The sequence below is a fragment of the Mesoplodon bidens genome (genome assembly GCF_964165515.1).
Source record: "Mesoplodon bidens genome assembly, chromosome: 17".
Lineage (NCBI taxonomy): Eukaryota > Metazoa > Chordata > Mammalia > Artiodactyla > Ziphiidae > Mesoplodon > Mesoplodon bidens.
Genome location: NC_138174.1, coordinates 13,604,070 through 13,624,209, shown reverse-complemented (window position 1 = coordinate 13,624,209; position 20,140 = coordinate 13,604,070).

Here is a 20,140-nt window from a genome sequence, read left to right as displayed (position 1 = left end):
AGACCCTGCTCTTGAGGAGTGAGTGCAGAGTTAAACTATGAAGACACATTTAATGGCATATATTCAATGTGGAAAATAAGTCTCCCAGTCTATGTCTGGGCAAAATTCATCCTTGGTTTGGTATTTGATATATATAAGTTTATAGTTTGCTGTAGGAGAGGAGGGTGGCCAAAAAAATCATTTGAAACAATTTTTGAAATAAAGTAATCATGGGAGGGAAATATCCATGCCTAAACGAAGGGATGGCAAATGTTTTCCCCCTGAACTTCGAAAAATACTTCATAAATGAAGGAAGGATTTGGAAAAAGAATCTAAAAAATTAAAAGAGGGAAAAGACTTAGGACAACTAACTTTTTGTTTTAAAGATCACCTAAATTTAGCTCTCTCAGCCACAGATTTTAGACATCACAGCTAGTATCTTGAACCAAAAGACAGAGAGGCCTGAACAACTATGCCCAATTATTCCAGGGACATTTGTCCTGCAAGTACATTTTTCACACCTGCCTCTGGAGAGTGTGGTAGGAAGAAAAATGGCCTCCCAAAGATATACACGTTCTCACCCATGGAACCAGTGAATATGTTATGCTACATAGCAAGAGCTAATAAACTTGCAGATGGAATTAAGGTTGCTAATCAGCTGACCTTAAAACAAAGTATCCTGATTACCCAGGTGGGCCTAATGTAATCACAAGTGTCTCTAAAAGATGGAAGAGGGAAGCAGAAGAATGTGTAAGAATAATGCAATGTGCTGGCCATGAAGGTGAACAGCTTCTAGAAGCTGCTTTACTCCAAGACCCTCCAAAAGGCAGGCGGCCCTGCTTACACCTTGATTTTAGCTCAGTGAGAGCCATTTTGGACTTCTCCAGAACTGTTAGAGAATAAACTTGCATTGTTTTAAGCCGCAAAACTGTGGTAATTTATTACAGCAGTGATAGGAAATTAACACAGATAGCACGTGAAACTGTTATATACCTCCACTTCCACTCCCTTCACCCCACCCTGAATGCATAGTTATTTCTGATCAAAACTTTTCCCCAGCTTTGTATCTCCAGTATCCAGCATGGTGCCTGGTACACAGTAGACACTTGGAAAATATTTGTTGAATCAATAAATGAATGAGAGACTATTCCATCTTTACCTTTAGTTGTTCACTTCAAGTTTATGGTTTTCTACTATATACTTTTTTTATGACCTCATACTTTGGAATTGACAGTGATTCCATGGACAGACAAAACAGAGCAGCTAATATGGAGGCTTCATATTGGTAATCAGATATTTAAGTGGATATCCATTAGCAGTTCACTTCCCTGCTGCCTTGCTTTTCTTATTCTTACATTTGAGGACAAAGTTCAACTCTTGTAAATCACTCCAGTTGCCTTTTTTTTTTTTTTTCCTTTTTTGCGGTACGCGGGCCTCTCACCATTGTGGCCTCTCCCGTTGTGGAGCACAGGCTCCGGACGCACAGGCTCAGCGGCCATGGCTCACAGGCCTAGCCGCTCTGCGGCATGTGGGATCTTCCCGGACTGGGACACGAATCCGTGTCCCCTGCATTGGCAGGCGGACTCTCAACCACTGCGCCACCAGGGAAGCCCCCACTCCAGCTGCCATCTTAAGAGACCCTAAAAGAATGAATGGTCCTGGAACATAAGCCTTGAGTATATTAGCCTGAAACAAAAGCCTGTGAAAACCTGCAGAACGTCTGAGCAGAAAACCTGAGAGGCTCTAATTTGGAGTTATAAATCTCAACATTTTCTTTTTCCTTTCTCCACCAAACAGTTCAGCTCCAACTTCACGGTTTTCAGTTATTACTACTTATAATCATATATCTGCAGGGGCCCCTCCCTCCTACAGTCACATTGAAACACCTTGTCTCACAGGTAAATGGGGCTGTGAAAATTGATGTTGCATTCATTTTAGCTGCTTTTCACCTAAAATTATTCATACACTGAAAAAACTCACTCTGTTTACTAATCACTGACATGGAATTATTCATAATAAAAATAATTCTGAGTACTTTGAACATTTAACACCTTATTCAAAGCATTTCACACACTTAAGAAAAATATTTTTCATTAGAAAATAGAGAAAAACCTTACAAAAAGAATCTCATAATCCCACTACATTATTTTGTTACGTAAGGAACCACTTTTTAAGTTTGGTGCTCATCCTTTCTGACTTTCTTTCCATTTCAAGATTTTAGCCAATTATTTTCAAAGTGTGCCTCAAGGTTGGCATGTAATTTGAAATTACTATATTGAAAACACTTCAAGGATGGAAGTCACAACTGAAAGGGTAAATGCTAGATTAACGTTAAGAAAAACCAAAGTGGCCTTCAGCAGCTAGGAACTTGCCAGGTCCTGTCAGCCACGCTTTGGTATTATGAAGAGCCTGGCACCCCTTAGGTGGTCCCTGGTGTCCGCCTGTTAAATGTCAACAATTTTCAGAACACCAACATCAGAGGAGGCCACTCTGTGACCATGTTGGATCAAGACAAAAATAAGACCACTCTGTAATTATGTATGAACACTTAAGAAAAAAATTTTCCAAGGTACAAAAATTCCTCCATCTTCTCTGATATTACTAAATATAGCTTCTTTACTAGAATGAGTTTCTTCATTCTAGTCTACCCTCATTCAAGATAAGATTTAGTGAGATACCCAGTTAAAGAATTATCTCTGCTTTCTGACAATGCCTGATACAGAGTGAAGCCTTGTTTCCTTAAATCCTCCGTAAAGCCACCTAACCAAAGCCCAGATCCTCCACTGAGTAAGTCCTTCTTAATACCCTGTTACTGTGATGTCTTGCATTTCACCTGTACTGTGTATTTTCTGTCATTGCTGTTAGCAGTCAACCCAATTCACTCGACTACACGTGTGTTTCTGGTGGCCTTTGGTCAGAGAGCACTGACATTTCAGAGAAGAATGTCAAATAGATCCTAAAACCTGTTGTTCAAATTTTGTATGCTGTTTGTAGACACTGAAATTTTCTGAGAATTTACAGTGTCTAGCTTAATTCTAGGTGTTGAGGATTCTGCAGTGAAAGTGAAAAAGTTCTAGTTCTTATGGTCTTTATACAGTATTGGGTTTGATGGTCATGTTTTAAAGAGGTTAAATGTTTCCTCAAAATATGGAGGAAAATCCATTTGTATGTAACAAGTTTTTCTTCTGGACACTTGTGTGTAATTTTCTCCGTGTAGCTCTGTTCTTAGGCTTTCTTAACAAAGAAATGTACATTAGGAAAAAAATTATCCTACAACATACACATGGTTGTATAGAGAAGTTATAAGCCAGATGTGCTTTAAAGAAAGTAACTGTATGTGTTCTGTATGACAATGTACTGATGTGCTTATTTTTATCTGTAGAACTGTGTCACTGCTTTTGCTGTTCAAAAAGAGATTTTCCTATAAATTCTCTAAGGTTTTTATCATCTAAACATCTAAGTATCAAACATTGGTAAATATTGGTAATTTGGTCATCTTCAGTATCTGAACTCTTTTAGATATGGATTGATTTTTTTAAAGATATTTACTGTTCTCCAATGTTGTAATTTTTATTGTCCTTCAAATTATATGAGACTTCTTAGGAGTATAAACTAGGTCTATTGCTTTACAGAGTGAATAGGTTTAGCGCTTTCATGTTAGCAATTTGTTCACTGTTTTTATCATTGATAAATGAAAATCAGATTACCTAGAAGTACACTAGATGCTTTTCAATAGCATGGTGACAGTGCCATATTTCAATATATAATTTTATCTAAGGATAATATAGTGAAAAAACATGGAACAATAATGTTACGTATCATTTCAGAAGAGTGCTCTTTAACCAAGATAGATTAGTGGGAAAAATGTAATTAATAACCCAAAGATCCTTTTTCCCTGCCCCAATTATTTTGTTTATTCCAAAGCCATACCACCAGGTGATATTTGGGTCACTGGAGTCTCACTGGAATATAGTTGTCCTGAATTCACAGAGTGGGGCTGATAAAATGGATGCTCTGTTGAACTCCTTTTACCATGTAATCCATTAATTTTGTCCAATCTATCAGCATTTTACCTTATGATTATACCAAATGTAAAGAAGTACACCTTGGTTAGGAAGGTGGAGTCTGTCAAACAGAAAACAAGCAGCTGGTGTGCAACACACGTTGATCTTTCACAAAATAGCTTTGGTCTGACTCAGAACAGGATAGGATTTTCAAACCATTTTCCTTTAAACATTCTATTTAGAATTCAGTGTACTTCTAGGTAACCTGTTCTTCATTTACCAACGATAAAAACAGTGAACAAATTAATTGCTAACATGAAAGCGTTATAATCTCTCATAATTATACTGCTTTTAAAAGCCCATGTGGGTGGACTGTTATTAAGTATTGCAACAGTTTGTTCCTGAGTAGGTGGCAGTGCTGTGCCTGACGTATCAGGAAATAAGACTAGATCCAAACTAATGCAAGAAGCATTTTCTTTATCAAAATGTATGTAAATATTTAGGAAAATGAACTGCATTGTCAGACTTGCTCTTAGGCTAAAAATCAGAACTCCTCAGCCCATGCAGGAATAAAGCCTTTTATGATCTTGCGTTTGTCTGCCTCCACTGATTCTCAATTTTCACACGATGTTGTAGCTGTCTTCCCTGACCACTTTCCCAGGCTTCAGGATTATTAGTATTTTTCTTCTTAGCCAGGACAACTTCCTCCCCGGTTCTCCCCATCTTGAAAGAGGTTATCCTACTTATGTTCCCAGATTCTGGTCCAGTGTCATCTCTCCTAGGAAGCCTTCCTGAATCTCTTAGGTGCCCTGCTCTGTGTTCCCATAACACACTGTGGATATTACCATTTTAATAATCATCAAATCGTTTTGAGTACTTGCTTCCTTGCCTGCTTCCCCAGTTGGATTGTAAAAAACTTAAGTGCAAGAACATGATATCATTCATACTTATATTACTGCCTTCTCAATAATATAAATGAATGATTTAATTAGTGAATCTAAATGAATGAATGAATCTATATTAATAAATGATTTACTTCATTAATCTAAATAACCCAGCTACAAACCTTTTTAAAATAAAATAGCTGAATAGCACCTTCCTAAATTTAATGGATCTAAACACGTATATTGATATACTTGTTTTTTGTTTTTCTGTTGAAACTAGGATAGGAGCAGATTTCTACATCCATGTTCCTGGCTGCTTTATTCACCATAGACAAGAGGTAGAAACAACCCAAATCTCTATTAACAGATGACTGGACAAATTAAATGTGATCTATATATACAATGGAATATGATTCAGCCTTTAAAAAGAAGGGAATTCTGAATATACTACAATAGGGATAAACCTTGAAAACGTTATGTAAGTGAAATAAGCCAGACACAGAAGAACAAATACTGTATGATTCTGTTTCTATCTGGAGTAGTCAAATTCATAGAGACAGAAGGTAGCATAGTGGTTACCAGGGGCTGGGGAGAGGGATGACTGAGAAGTTAGTGGTTAATGGGGAGGGAGTGTCAATTTGGGATGATGAAAAAATTCTAAAGATGGATAGCAATGATGGTTGCACAACAATATGAATGTACTTAATGCCACTGAACTGTACTCTTAAAAATGATTAAAATGGGGGCTTCCCTGGTGGCGCAGTGGTTGAGAGTCCGCCTGCCGATGCAGGGGACACGGGCTCGTGCCCCGGTCCAGGAAGATCCCACATGCCGCAGAGCGGCTGGGCCCGTGAGCCATGGCCGCTGAGCCTGCGCGTCCGGAGCCTGTGCTCCGCAACGGGAGAGGCCGCGACAGTGAGAGGCCCAAGTACCGCAAAAAAAAAAAAAAAAAGATTAAAATGGTAAATTTTATATTTATGTATATTTTACTACAATTTTTAGAAAACAAATTGTATTATAATATGTTATACACACGGTCTCTAGGTGATAGAGATGTACATGCATTAGAACATTCTTGGATGGGCGAAGTTAGAATGGAGCCTAGAAACATCACCCTCATGGAGGGCCTCCATTCATTTTAGGAAAACTTTCCTCTTTTGTCCACAGAAGGTGAGAGAGACTGAGAAAAAAGGCCTGGGTAACTCCTTAATTTACATGGAACTCAAGGACCTCATGACAAAAAAAACCTTATTCTTAGCCTATAATTAAGATACAGACTTTTAAAATGGGAATAAGATGCTGAAAGACAGTGGAGCTCTTGGCCATAAAGAAGTCTGGCAGGACAGGTCAGCCAGAAAACAGGAATCAATGTTGGCAGAAGCAATGCCTGCAGGTACGATGAAATTTATGCTGTACTTGGCGATCTCTGTTCCCTTCCCAAAGTATCTTTGTGGCCTGAGAAGCAGAGGGCTGTGGTATAAAGGGAAAAATGAAAATGTCACAAGAGGGTCAACCACTCTCTGGGAATCAACCTACATGAACTGGTCAGGGAAAGTGAGAGGAGCTCTCCTACCAAAAGGAGACAGAGATGAGCAGCAGACATCAATGGCCTGATGGTACAAAGTAGGTCCATGTTGGTGGCAGTGGCCAGAGGCATTAGGGATGGAAACCAGCCCAGCCAGCAATACAGAGGGCCCAAGGGCAGCAGAGTTATGATGACCAAGAATGTCAAGAGCAATGGATTCCATGATGCAGGAATTGGAGAGCTGCTGGCTACAGCCCAGATTATGTTTAAGAATAAAGAAAACTTTGGTCATCTCTTAGTTAAGTGGGGGGGAGCTCAGAGCATTGAGGTATGGGGTATTGCTATAAATGTGAGCTATCTGAACTCACCACTGTGTAAAATCAGACCTCATGAGGGTTTTACATAGCACAGATATATTTGAAATATTAAGGTTAGAACTTCAGTTTCCATAAACTGTGATTTCATATAAATACTAATAGCCTTTTCTTTTATTCTCTGATTAACACTTAAAATGTTAACCATTTCAATCCCACCCACCCCGAATCTTAAGGCCTAAGAACCTCACACAGAGCCCTAGGAATTAAGATTATGCAACAATTATAGAAACTATACCTCGTATTTTCAACCACAGACATTGAAACATCTATGAATTACCATCCTCATCTATTTTGGAACTAATTTTACTTTGAATTAAATGAGTATGTCAATATAAATCCAGCAAAGAATTAGGAAAAAAGGCTTTCTTCCATGTAACAGGCTTTAGGTATAGCCCCCCAGAGGATGTATTTCATTCTACCCCACAAAATTAAAAACAAGTGGAAATAAAGAGATTCCTACAATAAACAATCCTTTAAATATCTCCAAATATATTCCATTAGAACAATGTGCAAGGGAGAAAAATATTAACCCTTTATATCCACAAGACGAAGAAACTGTAATCTGTTTTCGCTCAGGATAAACTCAGCAGGGCAATTCCTGGGTTGTTCAAAGGCAGGAAGAGAGAAGAAAAAAGACATAACATATAGTCAGAGCCGGAAAAGAAAGAATTTAGAGTTGAAAACATAACTAGGAAGAGTAGATACCTCTAGGGTGGCTATTCAACAACTTATTTTCTTGGAATTGTGCTTTATGATTGATCAGTCTGAAGATAGACACCCGGTCCAAAGTGGATCAAACAGATGCTTTCTTCCCAGAGAGACTGAATTATGGACCAGAAAATGGAGACTATTAGTCACTGAAGCCAAGTCTAGTGAATGATCATATTCAAGGACAAAAATGTCTGCTATTCCTATGATTAAGTCCCTATAGCAGTACTGATTCTTTCCCTACCCAGTTCTTTGTTATTCAGCCTTTTCTGTTTCTTTGAGATCTTCAGTACCTTTCAAATACATTCCTTTTCTCTTCCTCTTCCTCCCTCTCCTCACTTAAGATTGCTTAAATGGATTTCTGTAGTTTGCATCCAAAAGAACCTTAATAAATATAGTAGTCATAGCATAAGACCCTTGAAATGTGGAGCATATCGGTAAAACTTTTCAATAAGCACTAACACGGTGAGAAGAGTCAAGAATTTCTTCCAAGAGTCAAGAAGAGGGTGATATACTAGGATAAAAGAGTGCATCAAGAACCAGAAGCCAGCCTAAAGCTCAGACTAGCAGGGCCTGAGAGCTGTAGAAATCTCTTACCTAGGGATACCAGGCTAGTAAGTGATGGGGTTGGGATTCGACCAGATCTGTTCCAGTCTAAATCCTATGCTATTCACATGGGCTGCAAGAGTTTAGTCATCATCAGCATAGTAACCAAAGCTAAATGTTGATTTGTACATATTTAGAGGAAGAGACTAAAATACTTCCCATGTGTCTATTTTGGAAATAAGTCACATCCCCAGAAATATGGGACTGGAATGTAAATGAGATTTTTAAAAAGCTTTAATATAAATATACCATGAATTTTTTTGATACAGTATCATAAAAAAGTAGTTTAAAAGAGAGACTAGGAGAAAAATCAGTATTTAGGGTAAGCCAGCATTTCTGATTCTAGTGGTTAGAACAGCATATAAAATTACTTAATGCTAATATTGCCTCAAATGTATCGAGTTTAAAGGGAAAATGATAATTTCCAAGTAACTGGAACAAAGGGGATAGGAAGCCTATATATAGATGAACGTCAAGGATCAATGGTGTTTTGAGTTGCCGTGGGCAAAATTGAGAAGGAATAGATTTTGTTCCTATTTGAACCTTCTCTACATTGTTGAACAGAGACTTCCAAATGACTGGCAGTCAACAGTAAAAGTTTGTTAAATGAATGCAAGTGGACTTCTAATCATTATTTTAATTGAATTTCAACAATATGAAGTCTTCAAGAAGTAGTAATAACTTCTATCTTGGGACACACTCAGGCTTTATATTGAGCTACTGCATCTTCTACAATATGAGTCTCTGTTTTCAAAGGTCCATACAGTCACCGTGTTTTCTCAACTTGGAAATTTTTTCTAAGGCAAGGGGCATGAAGTAAAAACGTTCTTGACTGAAAGGTACTTTATTTTCTTTTTGAGGATTTTCTAAGCACTGATTTATTTGAGAGTACTTTTAATTGATTGTGCAAAGAAGCAACAGGGTGGATGAAGATTATTCTCAAGTCAGTTCAGGGCTCTTATATGAATCAGTGTTGTGGTAAACAAGTCATTTTCATTTAAGCATTTAAAGCTACATTTCCACGTTGTTGTGAACTGTAAAAAAATCTTATGATTCATAATTTAAATGTCATTAAATATAAACAACAGAATGTATGTTCATACATTTATTTTAACTAATACATAAAACTGTACACTAGTGTATTGTATAACGCCAAGATATAAAGAAAGTCTATAACTCATGATACAACAAACTAAAACTCCATGACACAACACACTTTTATAATTCCATAATTCCATAATCCAAATTAGAAAGTCTCATATAAGTTCTGTGTTTTTCACTTAAGTGCTCTACGGATTTTGGTCCTGGTTTACTCATTTGTGAAATGGAAATAGTAATAGGGTTGTTCTGAAGACCAAGTGAAATTGAGTGTGTAAAGATACATTGAAAGACTGTAAATAAACCAATGAAGCTTAAGATGGTGCTGCCACTAGACCCATCCGTCCCTAAGAGCCGGGGTCTATGTTTTGTTGTTTTTCTTTTATCCTCACAGCATCAAGCATAATGCCTGGCCCAATATAAATGATGAGTAAACATTTCCTGTGTGAATTAAGGACCTTCACAAACATTATAGAATGAATTTCTCCATCTGGAGCTTTAGTTAAGATAGATTAGGTCTTGTTGTGAGGTAATATGACTCCAAAACTGAAGACTTACCCCAACATAAGACTATTTCTTCTTCTTGCAGAGCCTTCTGCTTATCCAGTGACTCAAAGATAGCTTTCCTCCATGGAATGACCAGAAATCTATGCTGTTTACAGCTTGGGCCTCCTCTACCTAAAAAGGCCTCCTTCAGAGAAAGAATGGGAATCAAAGAGGGCTTTTTTTATGCCTCAGTTTGGAAGTGACAGTGACACATACCACTTCCGCTCATATTCCACTAGTCTATAACTAAATCACTTGGGCCCACATTACAAGCTGGGAGTATAGTCTCCTATATGCCAAAACAGAGAGGACTCAGAGTGGTGAATAATTAGAAATGTCTGCCCATTAAGAATGATGTTCATGACTATTTACTAGGAGTCTTTGGAAGAAAGCACATGGAATTCTGAAGAGGTCTCACTCCAATCAACCCTAGTTTACTAGAATGACTATTTTGTAGCTAAACATATTTCTACCATAACTGATAAGATGTATTTTTCTTGGGTCCTGAGAACAGGGACAACATTTTAAAAAATCAAATAGGAGAAAAAAGAAGGGATAAAGAAATAATTTACTTAATCAGGGAAATAAACAATAACATTTAATGTGTGATTTAATGTTTAATGTGTGAAAAATTTAATGTGTGATTCAGAGGTTTTATGGGAGTACAGAAGATAAAGGAATGAAAGATGTTTACGTGTTTTGAATTGAGAGTATAAATGTCCAATTTTTTTGTTTTTACAAGACAATAAAACTATAATTCTCGTACATTCTGTTGGGAAGAAGATGGGGCAAGGAGAGGCAATGGCAGGACAAAGAAGTAAGCTAACTTTTACTGAGCACCTTTCCAGCTCCTTCCACAAGTGCTGGTTCATAGTTTGTGTCATCATTTAAATTTTTTATTTTAATTAGGAAGAAACAAAAATAGCCTATCGTTTGAATCCCAACCTGTTTTTCATTTTATGCATCATTCTTTCCCCATGTAAGGATCTATCTAGGGTGACATCTCCAGCCTAGAAAGTGACACTGACCTGGTAACAAGGATTGTTATCCAAGTTTTAAAATCAAGGATATAATCGAAGTAGAGACACCATGGATCAACTGACTCAATAATTTTATAAAGGAGAAATCAATATTTAGAATGCAGACTGATCTTTACAAAAGAAATTTGATTTTTATTTGTATATAAAATACATGTGCAAATAATGTAAAATCAAGATAAATTCACAAATATACACAAAGCCAATAAATGCTGACAATCCCCCTTTAGTAAAAAGATAAAGCTATCCCAATCTGTCAATAAAATCTGTAAGAGAAAGAAAAGATTCACAGTAGCACCAAATTTTAACTGCTTTTATCAAGTACACCTTGATAAAGATGTGCCTTACTTCAAAAGCTGAGACAATCGGATGTTCTCACCTTTCATTATAAATCACTATAGAGACAGGACAACCCGGACTCCTTTTAATTTTTTAACTTTTTTCTAACTGTTTGCTGATTAGTTCCAGGATATGGAGTTTAATGCGAAGGATTTATTTGGAAATTCAATATACAAAGAGAATGCATAGCTAAAACTATTCAAAGACTTCTAATATCTTGATAGGCAGACATATATTCCCGGTATGTATATGTATGTACACACATGTATGAGTATCTGATAAAATTTCCTGATCATGGACTTAATGGTACTCAAAGCTGTGTCCTGTGTGAAGTACTAAATAACATTCTTGGCAGCATGAGCCTATTTCAAAGGTCAAAGATACAGAGTCTGATTCTTCATTTAACACTAAGAAAAATGTTTAGGGACAGAGTCTTTCTAACACCATACATTCTCAACCAATTTTCTTAAACTTTGGCCCAGACCAAAGTGAAAATTTTGCTTCTGCTGGCATTCTGTGAGCAACTAGCTTAAGAAATATTTTCCTTAGAAATTACAGAGAAGAGTCCTGTCTGTAGGGTCATAGCTAGAGATACCTAAGAATTAAAAAAAGACCAAAAAAAAGGCATCTAGAAGTAGGTTCTGACACAGCAAAAAATATTAGCTGATTTGATACTCAGCAAGCAGGTGAAGCATTAGGAACTGTGCAAGAAAGTAGAAGAAAAGAGATAACCTCTGACATTTTCTTCCTGAATAAATATTTAAAGTTAACATATTAAATATTTAGGATCTCCAAAATCTTAATAGATTCTCAACAACCTTTATTCTTTTGGTATTAAATACGAGATAACAGTAACTGTTAAAACTTAAAAGATTAAACATACACACACACTGAATACATGTTCTTCATAGAAAATTTGGACAATATAAAAATTAAAATATCCAACCACTGTGAAAATGTAAGCATATATTAATATATGATATTTGGTATATATATAAAATCATATACCTTATTTTTATTTAATTTAATGCAATATTTAATTTAATATTACATATAGATATCATGAATCTTTTCCAATGGCATTACTGTATTATTGTATAACATAATTTCATCCTAAATCTCTATTACTTCCTTTTTGTTTTCTGCTTTTGCTTTTATAAATAATGCTATGATGAATATCCTTGTACAGAAACCTTTGTTCACATCTCTGATTACTTCCATTGAATCAATCCCTAGAAATGGAAATAATTGGGTAAAAGGAGATATTTAAGACTTTTGAGACTATTACCAGTGGTCCTCCAGAAAGATTGAATCACTTGACATTTATACCTGACCTGTATAAGAGGGTCTATGTCTTGCATCTTTGCCAACTCTGGGTATCATCTGTCAATTTTAATCTTTGGCATTTTGATGGATGAAATAGCATCTTATACTATATTTCATACATACATTGTATACTTATATTATTTTGCACCTCTGATTTCTAGTGAGTTCGAAAATGTATTAAAACACGTAAGCCATTTAAATTTTATTCCTCAGTGAGTACTTTTTTTCTCATTGAATTGCAAAGGCCCTTACATATTAAGATTGACACTATATCTGCTGTACCTACTAACGACAACTTTTTTTCCCTGCTTGACAGAAATTCCTGGAGCTCATACTAAGATGAGAGGCAACTGCTCCAAATTAATTACCAAAATTTGGGTTGATTTGATCACAAGAAGTTCAACAAATTTTGATCTCTTTCTATGTGCCAAGCATCACACTGAGTACAGAGTGAGAACACATAGACCCTGTGCGCCAGTCACACTCAAGACACAGGGAGATGCAGGTACATAAACAGCTAATGAAGAAATGGTGCTGAGGCTTGAGGCATTTACACGCTGTGTGGCTTCCCTGGGGAGGTGAGAGCAACCGGTATTGTTACTGAATTCCCTTCCAAACCTTATTTTGCTCTGAAGAAAGGCTCATATACACACTACACAGACATCACACAGATAGACATAACACACACACACACCCTCCCTTCATATAGTCTTTTTACAGATGTTTGCAGAAAAGGCAGCGTGGTAGGTGAAGATGGAAACAGAGGACAAGGCAGGTCTGTTAGAGTCATTACTTCCTGCAAGCAGCCCCTTTGGAATTCGTGTTCCGAAGACACTGTTCATGCAAATAAAGCTCTTAGCTTCCCAAGTTCTCTCTGGCCCCCTGCCATGCTAATTACAGAGGAACACAGGCCAGGCTCAGCTGTGAGATAATCATTCCACGTCCCACTGACTTCCTTGGAATTTCCAAAGAAGTGAACCAAGGGCACAGCTTGGCTAGTTGGCAGATTAAAAAATAACAATGAAACTTGTTTTAGACAAAATGACAAAATGGAGGTGTCTCTGTCAAAATAAGACACACTTAAATACTTTCTAGGATTATAATAAAATAACCATTTAGTGTTCTGAAGATAAGCAACATTTGTCCCTGGAAAAGGGATAGACACCTTGTTTTCTGACATTTTCTGGCCTTTTCAAAGGTACCCTAATTTACACAGGAAATAGAATATATTCATAAAGTGACTTTCATAAGTGACATAGGTAATCAAAAGCAATACTGGAACTGAATCCAGGTATGAGGATACTTGGCCTAGTGCTCATCTCATGCACAATGTTGCCTTCCTATTTAAGTATATGAAATATAGGCTTGATTTGCCCAAGAAAATCCACTTACCCAAGAAAAGGTATATGGGCCATATGGGGGTATATTAGGTAGATGCAGGAGGAAGGTGAGTGAAAGGCAGGGGATTCAGTGTGGCCTGGAGGGGACAGTCCACAGCAGGCCTTGGCAGAGATAGTGATGTCCTAGTTCAGGCAGGCCTTTGTCATCACCGTCACCACTGTCAGCATCATCACTATTATCATCATCACCGATACACTGCCACAGCCTCCCTACAACTTACTGCTGTGAACTCATTCTCTTCAGATCATCCTCACACAGACGCCAAGGTGACATCTGTAGAACTCTTACTTGACTGGCTCACCACTTAATTAAAACCTACTACCTATATGATTAAGTTTAAGCTAACTAACATGGCTCCTCTGGTCTGTCTCTGCCTCCCCTCCAGCCCACTCTTCCATTGCCCCTGGCTTGAACTTGTTGCTCTAGGTTTAGTTCATCCTTTTAGGAGGTCTCCTCTATCCCCTTCAGCTGGGTTAAGTGCCCATCTTTGGAGCTCCTATGTATTACTCCAATACTATACTTAAATTTTATTAATATTTTCTAAAAATCAAATTCTTATTTTTGTGTTTGATTATAATAGGTGCTGGGACATGTTAGGAAAATCCACTGAATTTGGTAAAGAGCATCAGACTCTGAAACCACATCTCTGGGTTTGAGACACAGTCCTGACACTTGTTAACTGTATGAATTTGTGCAAGTTACTTAACCTCTCCGTTCCTCAATTTTTCTGTCTATAAAATGGGACTAATAAAAGTCTATAGTGTTTGGGGGAGGGTTAACTGAGTTTATATATACAGAAAGCACTTAAAAGAATGGCTGGCAAATCCATGCCATATAAGCTATAGAAATATTTGCTATCATGATTGTGATTAAAGGCACGTATAACACGTACCTGACCTCAAGGAGCATTAAAAGAACTACTAGAAAGACAAAGAATATAGGTAACAAAAAAGGATAACTAATAATTGTATTCAAACTACATTAGCATTAAACATACTAGACTAGTAGATAAGAAATCTTTCTGCATTTCAGAAAAGAGGCAAACCATCTCAGGTCCAGGGCAGTTGGACATCAAAAAATTCTTGGGGGTAATAGGGCTGGAGGGATGAGCAAGATTCAGGGTCTGTGCTCTCAGTCGGGCTTGATGGGCATATGGCACAGAGCAGTTCTCTGTCTCCTGTTGTGTGCAGCCGTCCATACATCATGGCATTGCAGACTGCTAACAACCCCAGCTCGGGGCACTTATTGCCAGTAGCACCTCCATTGTGACAACCATAAATGCTGTACACATTTCCAAACATCTCCTAGGAGAGTGGTACTGTACCTGGTTAAAAACCCTGCAGGTGGAGAAGAGTAAACATGGACATTTCAGGCAAGAAGAGCATGACCAAAAGGATGACTATAAGCATGCTCATAAAGGGTGACGGGTCAGGGTGTAGGGCGAGGTGTAGCAGAGATATAATTCTGATAAAGACACCAGGGGCCAGAATGTGAAGAAACTTGATGCTTGATTGAGAAATGAGATTTCTCACGCTCTCTTCTTACATCTCAGTTGCTGGAACTGAGTGGAAGGAATATAAGCTTTAGTTAGAGTCAAAGAACCATAGGTTTGAATTCTACTTCTACCATTTACTTGGTGTATAAGTCATTTCATCTTTCTCATCATCCATAAGAGAAATGTATAAATGGATCAATGTGGAGAATTAAGAGGTACATTAGTTAAAGCTCTTAGCAAAGTGTCTGGAACATATGACGTGTACCAAAAATGTGAGTTCGCTTTTTGAAGTTCCTCTCTGTCTGCCAGCACTCCAGGTTACTAACTTGCACCTGGAAAACTTTCCACTTCATTTTATTTTTAACTTTAACTAAACACACCTAATTATCAAGTTTAGAGACTGGGAAAGGATGTATTCTGCTCAGAGTGTCTGCAACAAATTATAGTTTCAAGGCTCAACGGTACATTGCTAGGGGGTGCTGCTCTTAAGGGGGCCACTTGAGAGTGGTTTATTTAGAACTCTCATAACAAAGCATCACCGAGAGGCAATTATCCTGCACCTTGAATCTGGTAAGAGGAAGAAGACGATTGCTTTGGCAGGCAGAATGAATGTTCTTTTTTATATATGGCCTATCATATTTTTTTTTTCAATTTCACTGAAAAGAAAACCTTTAGAGGCAGATTTTTAAAACCTATTTTGAGGTCTCTTCAACAAGCAGAAATGTACCTATAATTGGCTCTGCCGTTTCCATTTCCTATTTAATATGAAGCCTCCACCTTAACTGCATCTCCCTGCTTACAGTTTGTTCTTTTAGAGGATGCTTTGGGCACCCACACTGTTTTGTATCCAATGGGTAGTTGAATGATGGGTACAACTTTTTGCATCTTTGTAAGCAGTGTAGACAATGGAAAGCAATCGGGCTACTGAAAAGAAAAACAAAAAAATAACTCTTCATTTGTTTGAATGATACGATTGTATCCAGTAAAACGTCCAAGGTAAGAAGTCTCAGAAACATAACTTTCCAGCCACTGTCAGAAACTCAAGCTTTTGACTGTTTAGAGACTAAGGTGTCTGAATTACTGGCTGGAAATTCCGTGCCTTTCAGCTGCCTATCTTTAGGGTTTTGCTCTGCTCTTTGTGTTTCCAGGGAAGGACATAAAGAAAAGAGAAACTCAGGGTGTCATTTGCAGGACTGGGCAACAGATTGTTGGGAGCGTTTAAAGTGAAATTTGGGAATTAATAGTTAATTATTAATTAATTAATTAATTAATTGAGTTGTTTAAAATTATGGAGCTTTGTTCATAAATTTCAGATTGGATTTGTGAATTGTATTCACAAATGCAAAGGTTATTTTTAGGACATTTTTTGTAATTCATGTATTTCATCTATAACCTTATCTAGGAAGCATGAGGTAGGCTGTTATAAGTTGAATTGTGTCTCCCTGCAAAAACAAAGATATGTCAGAATCCTAACCTCCTTCAGAAGGTGATCTTATTCAGAAATTGAGACTGTCATACAGAGCGAAATAAGTCAGAAAGAGAAAAAGAAATATTGTATATTAACACATATATGTGGAATCTAGAAAAATGGTATAGATGATCATATTTGCAAAACAGAAATAGAGACACAGACACAGAGAACAAATGTATGGACACCAAGAGGGGAAAGGGAGGTGGTGGGATGAATTGGGAGATTGGGATTGACATATATACACTATTGATACTACGTATAAAATAGATAGCTAATGAGAACCTACTGTATAGCTCAGGGAACTCTACTCAGTGCTTTGTGGTGACCTAAATGGGAAGGAAATCCAAAAAAGAGGGGATATATGTATACGTATGGCTGATTCACTTTGCTGTACAGTAGAAACTGACACAACATTGTATAGCAACTATACTCCAATAAAGATCAATTAAAAAAAAGAAATTGGGTCACTGTAGATGTAATGAGTTAAGATGAAATCATTAGAGTGGGTCTTAATCCATTATGACTGATATAAAAAGGAAAAATCTAAACTAAGAGACAGATACACATAGAGAATAGAAATTGTGAAGAGGAAAGCCGAGGAAAGAGGCCCAGAGCAGACCTTTCCTTCACAGTCATCACAAGGAACCAACCCTGCTGACACCTTGATTTCCAGGCTCCAGAATGGTGAGATGATAACTTTCTATTGTATAAGCCGCTCAGTTGCTGGTACTTCATTAGCAGCAGCCTTAGGAAACTAATACATAGGTTTACACTTTATTTATTTTTTAACATCTTTCTTGGAGTATAATTGTTTTACAATGGTGTGTTAGTTTCTGCTGTATAACAAAGTGAATCAGCTATACGTATACATATATCCCCATATCTCCTCCCTCTTGCATCTCCCTACCTCCCACCCTCCCTATTCCACCCCTCTAGGTGGACACAAGGCATTGAGCTGATCTCCCTGTGATATGCGGCTGCTTCCCACTAGCTCTCTATTTTACATTTGGTAGTGTATGTATGTCCATGCCACTCTCTTTGTCCCAACTTACCCTTTCCCCCTCCCCATATCCTCAAGTCCATTCTCTAGTAGGTCTGCGTCTTTATTCCCGTCTTGCCCCTAGGTTCTTCGTGACCATTTTTTTTTTTTTTTTTTAGATTCCATATATACGTGTTAGCATACGGTATTTGTTTTTCTCTTTCTGACTTACTTCACTCTGTATGACAGGGTCTAGGTCCATCCACCTCACTACAAATAATTCAATTTCGTTTCTTTTTATGGCTGAGTAACATGCCACTGTATATATGTGCCACATCTTCTTTATCCATTCATCTGTCGATGGACACTTAGGTTGCTTCCACGTCCTGGCTATCGTAAATAGTGCTGCAATGAACATTGTGGTACATGACTCTTTTTGAATTACGGTTTTCTCAGGGTATATGCCCAGTAGAGGGATTGCTGGGTCGTAAGGTAGTTCTATTTTTATTTTTTTAAGGAACCTCCATACTGTTCTCCACAGTGGCTGTATCAATTTACATTCCCACCAACAGTGCAAGAGGGTTCCCTTTTCTCCACACCCGCTCCAGTATTTATTGTAATATTTGCAAATGAAGCAACTGACAGAGGATTAATCTCCGAAATTTACAAGCAGCTCATGCAGCTCAAAAAAAAAAAAAAAAAAAAACCCAATCCAAAAATCGGAAGGTTTACACTTTAAAATTGCTATTTCTTTCTTTAGACATCATATTGCTTCATTGACATTAACTGTGTTACTCTAGATATTTATTATAAGAACAATTTCAGTTGAAAGATCAGAAAGAAGACACTTATTATACTTAGTTTATTTTCAGTGAAGTTTCTAAAAAGCAAAATTATGTGCCAACACCTGTATCTGTCCTTGCTGATACCACCCTGTACTATATTCAACCTATTTAAGCATCTTCCTGATGTGTTTTTTTAGTTCCCACCAGGAAGCACTGAACAGATGGGTTCTGGACTTCAGATTTCCTCCTGCTTCTTGGCTGGGACAGCAGTTGTATCAAATTAAATTTCAGATTTCTGAACACACCCTGAGACACACCTACATCAATTTACCCATGTCTCTCTTGCCAAATCATACCCCAAAATACCCACCATACCTTGACTAATTGTGAGTAGGAAGAAGTGATGGAGTTTGTCAGGCCTTAAACAAGGAATGAGAACATCCAGCGAGACCTACTGGATGATTATGGGAATACTTAGAAACTGTGGCCAACACACCCTGCTCTCCAAGCCTCGGTGCAGGGACCTTAACTCTGAGAAGCAGTGAGTAGCACCTGCTTTTTTATGTACCCTTAGTAAATAAATGTCCGAATAAAGGAATGAAAGAATTACATAGAGATAGACATGAAGCAGCATGAAGAAGTATGGATGTAACTGTAGAGTCTTCTATTCATATCACCCTCCTTTCTTACTGGCTTTAAGATATATATGAGGGTTGGAGAGAGGTCAGGATGAATAACGAAGAAGGAAGTGGAAAAAGAGGCCAAAGAAGGCAGCACAGTGGGAGGTACCAGCTTTCTGGGCTTTGAACTAGACTAACTTCCCAGGCCCCCAGTCAGCTGTGTAGTGCTTCCTGGGGCGTCCTAGGAAGGGACTGAGTTACATAAACCATTGCTTCCAATTAGTTGTGTAACCTCAGAAAAATAACGAAACCTCTTCGTTGTTTTTTTTTATTTTTATTTTTTATTTTTTTGCGTTACATGGGCCTCTCACTGTTGTGGCCTCTCCCGTTGCGGAGCACAGGCTCCGGACGCACAGGCTCAACAGCCATGGCTCACGGGCCCAGCTGCTCCGCGGCATGTGGGATCTTCCCAGACCGGGGCACGAACCCGTGTCCCCTGCATCGGCGCCCAGACTCTCAACCACTGCGCCACCAGGGAAGCCCACGAAACCTCTTTGAACATTCCAGCTTCTTAATCTAAATTTTGTGGAAAAAGTCTTCATCTCATAGACTATAATGAGAGTTAAATAAGAATGTAAGGACTTCCCTGGTGGTGCAGCAGTTAAGAATCCACCTGCCAATGCAGGGGACATGGGTTTCAGCCCTGGTCCAGGAAGATCTCACATGCCACGGAGCAACTAAGCCCATGTACCACAACTACCGAGCCCGCGCGCCACAACTTCTGAAGCCTGCATGCCTAGAGCCCGTGCCACAATGAGAAGCCACTGCAATGAGAAGCCTGTGCACCACAATAAAGAGTAGCCCCCACTCACTGCAACTAGAGAAAGCCCATCCACAGCAATGAAGACCAAACGCAGCCCAAAATAAATAAATTTATATATATTAAAAAAAGAATGTAAA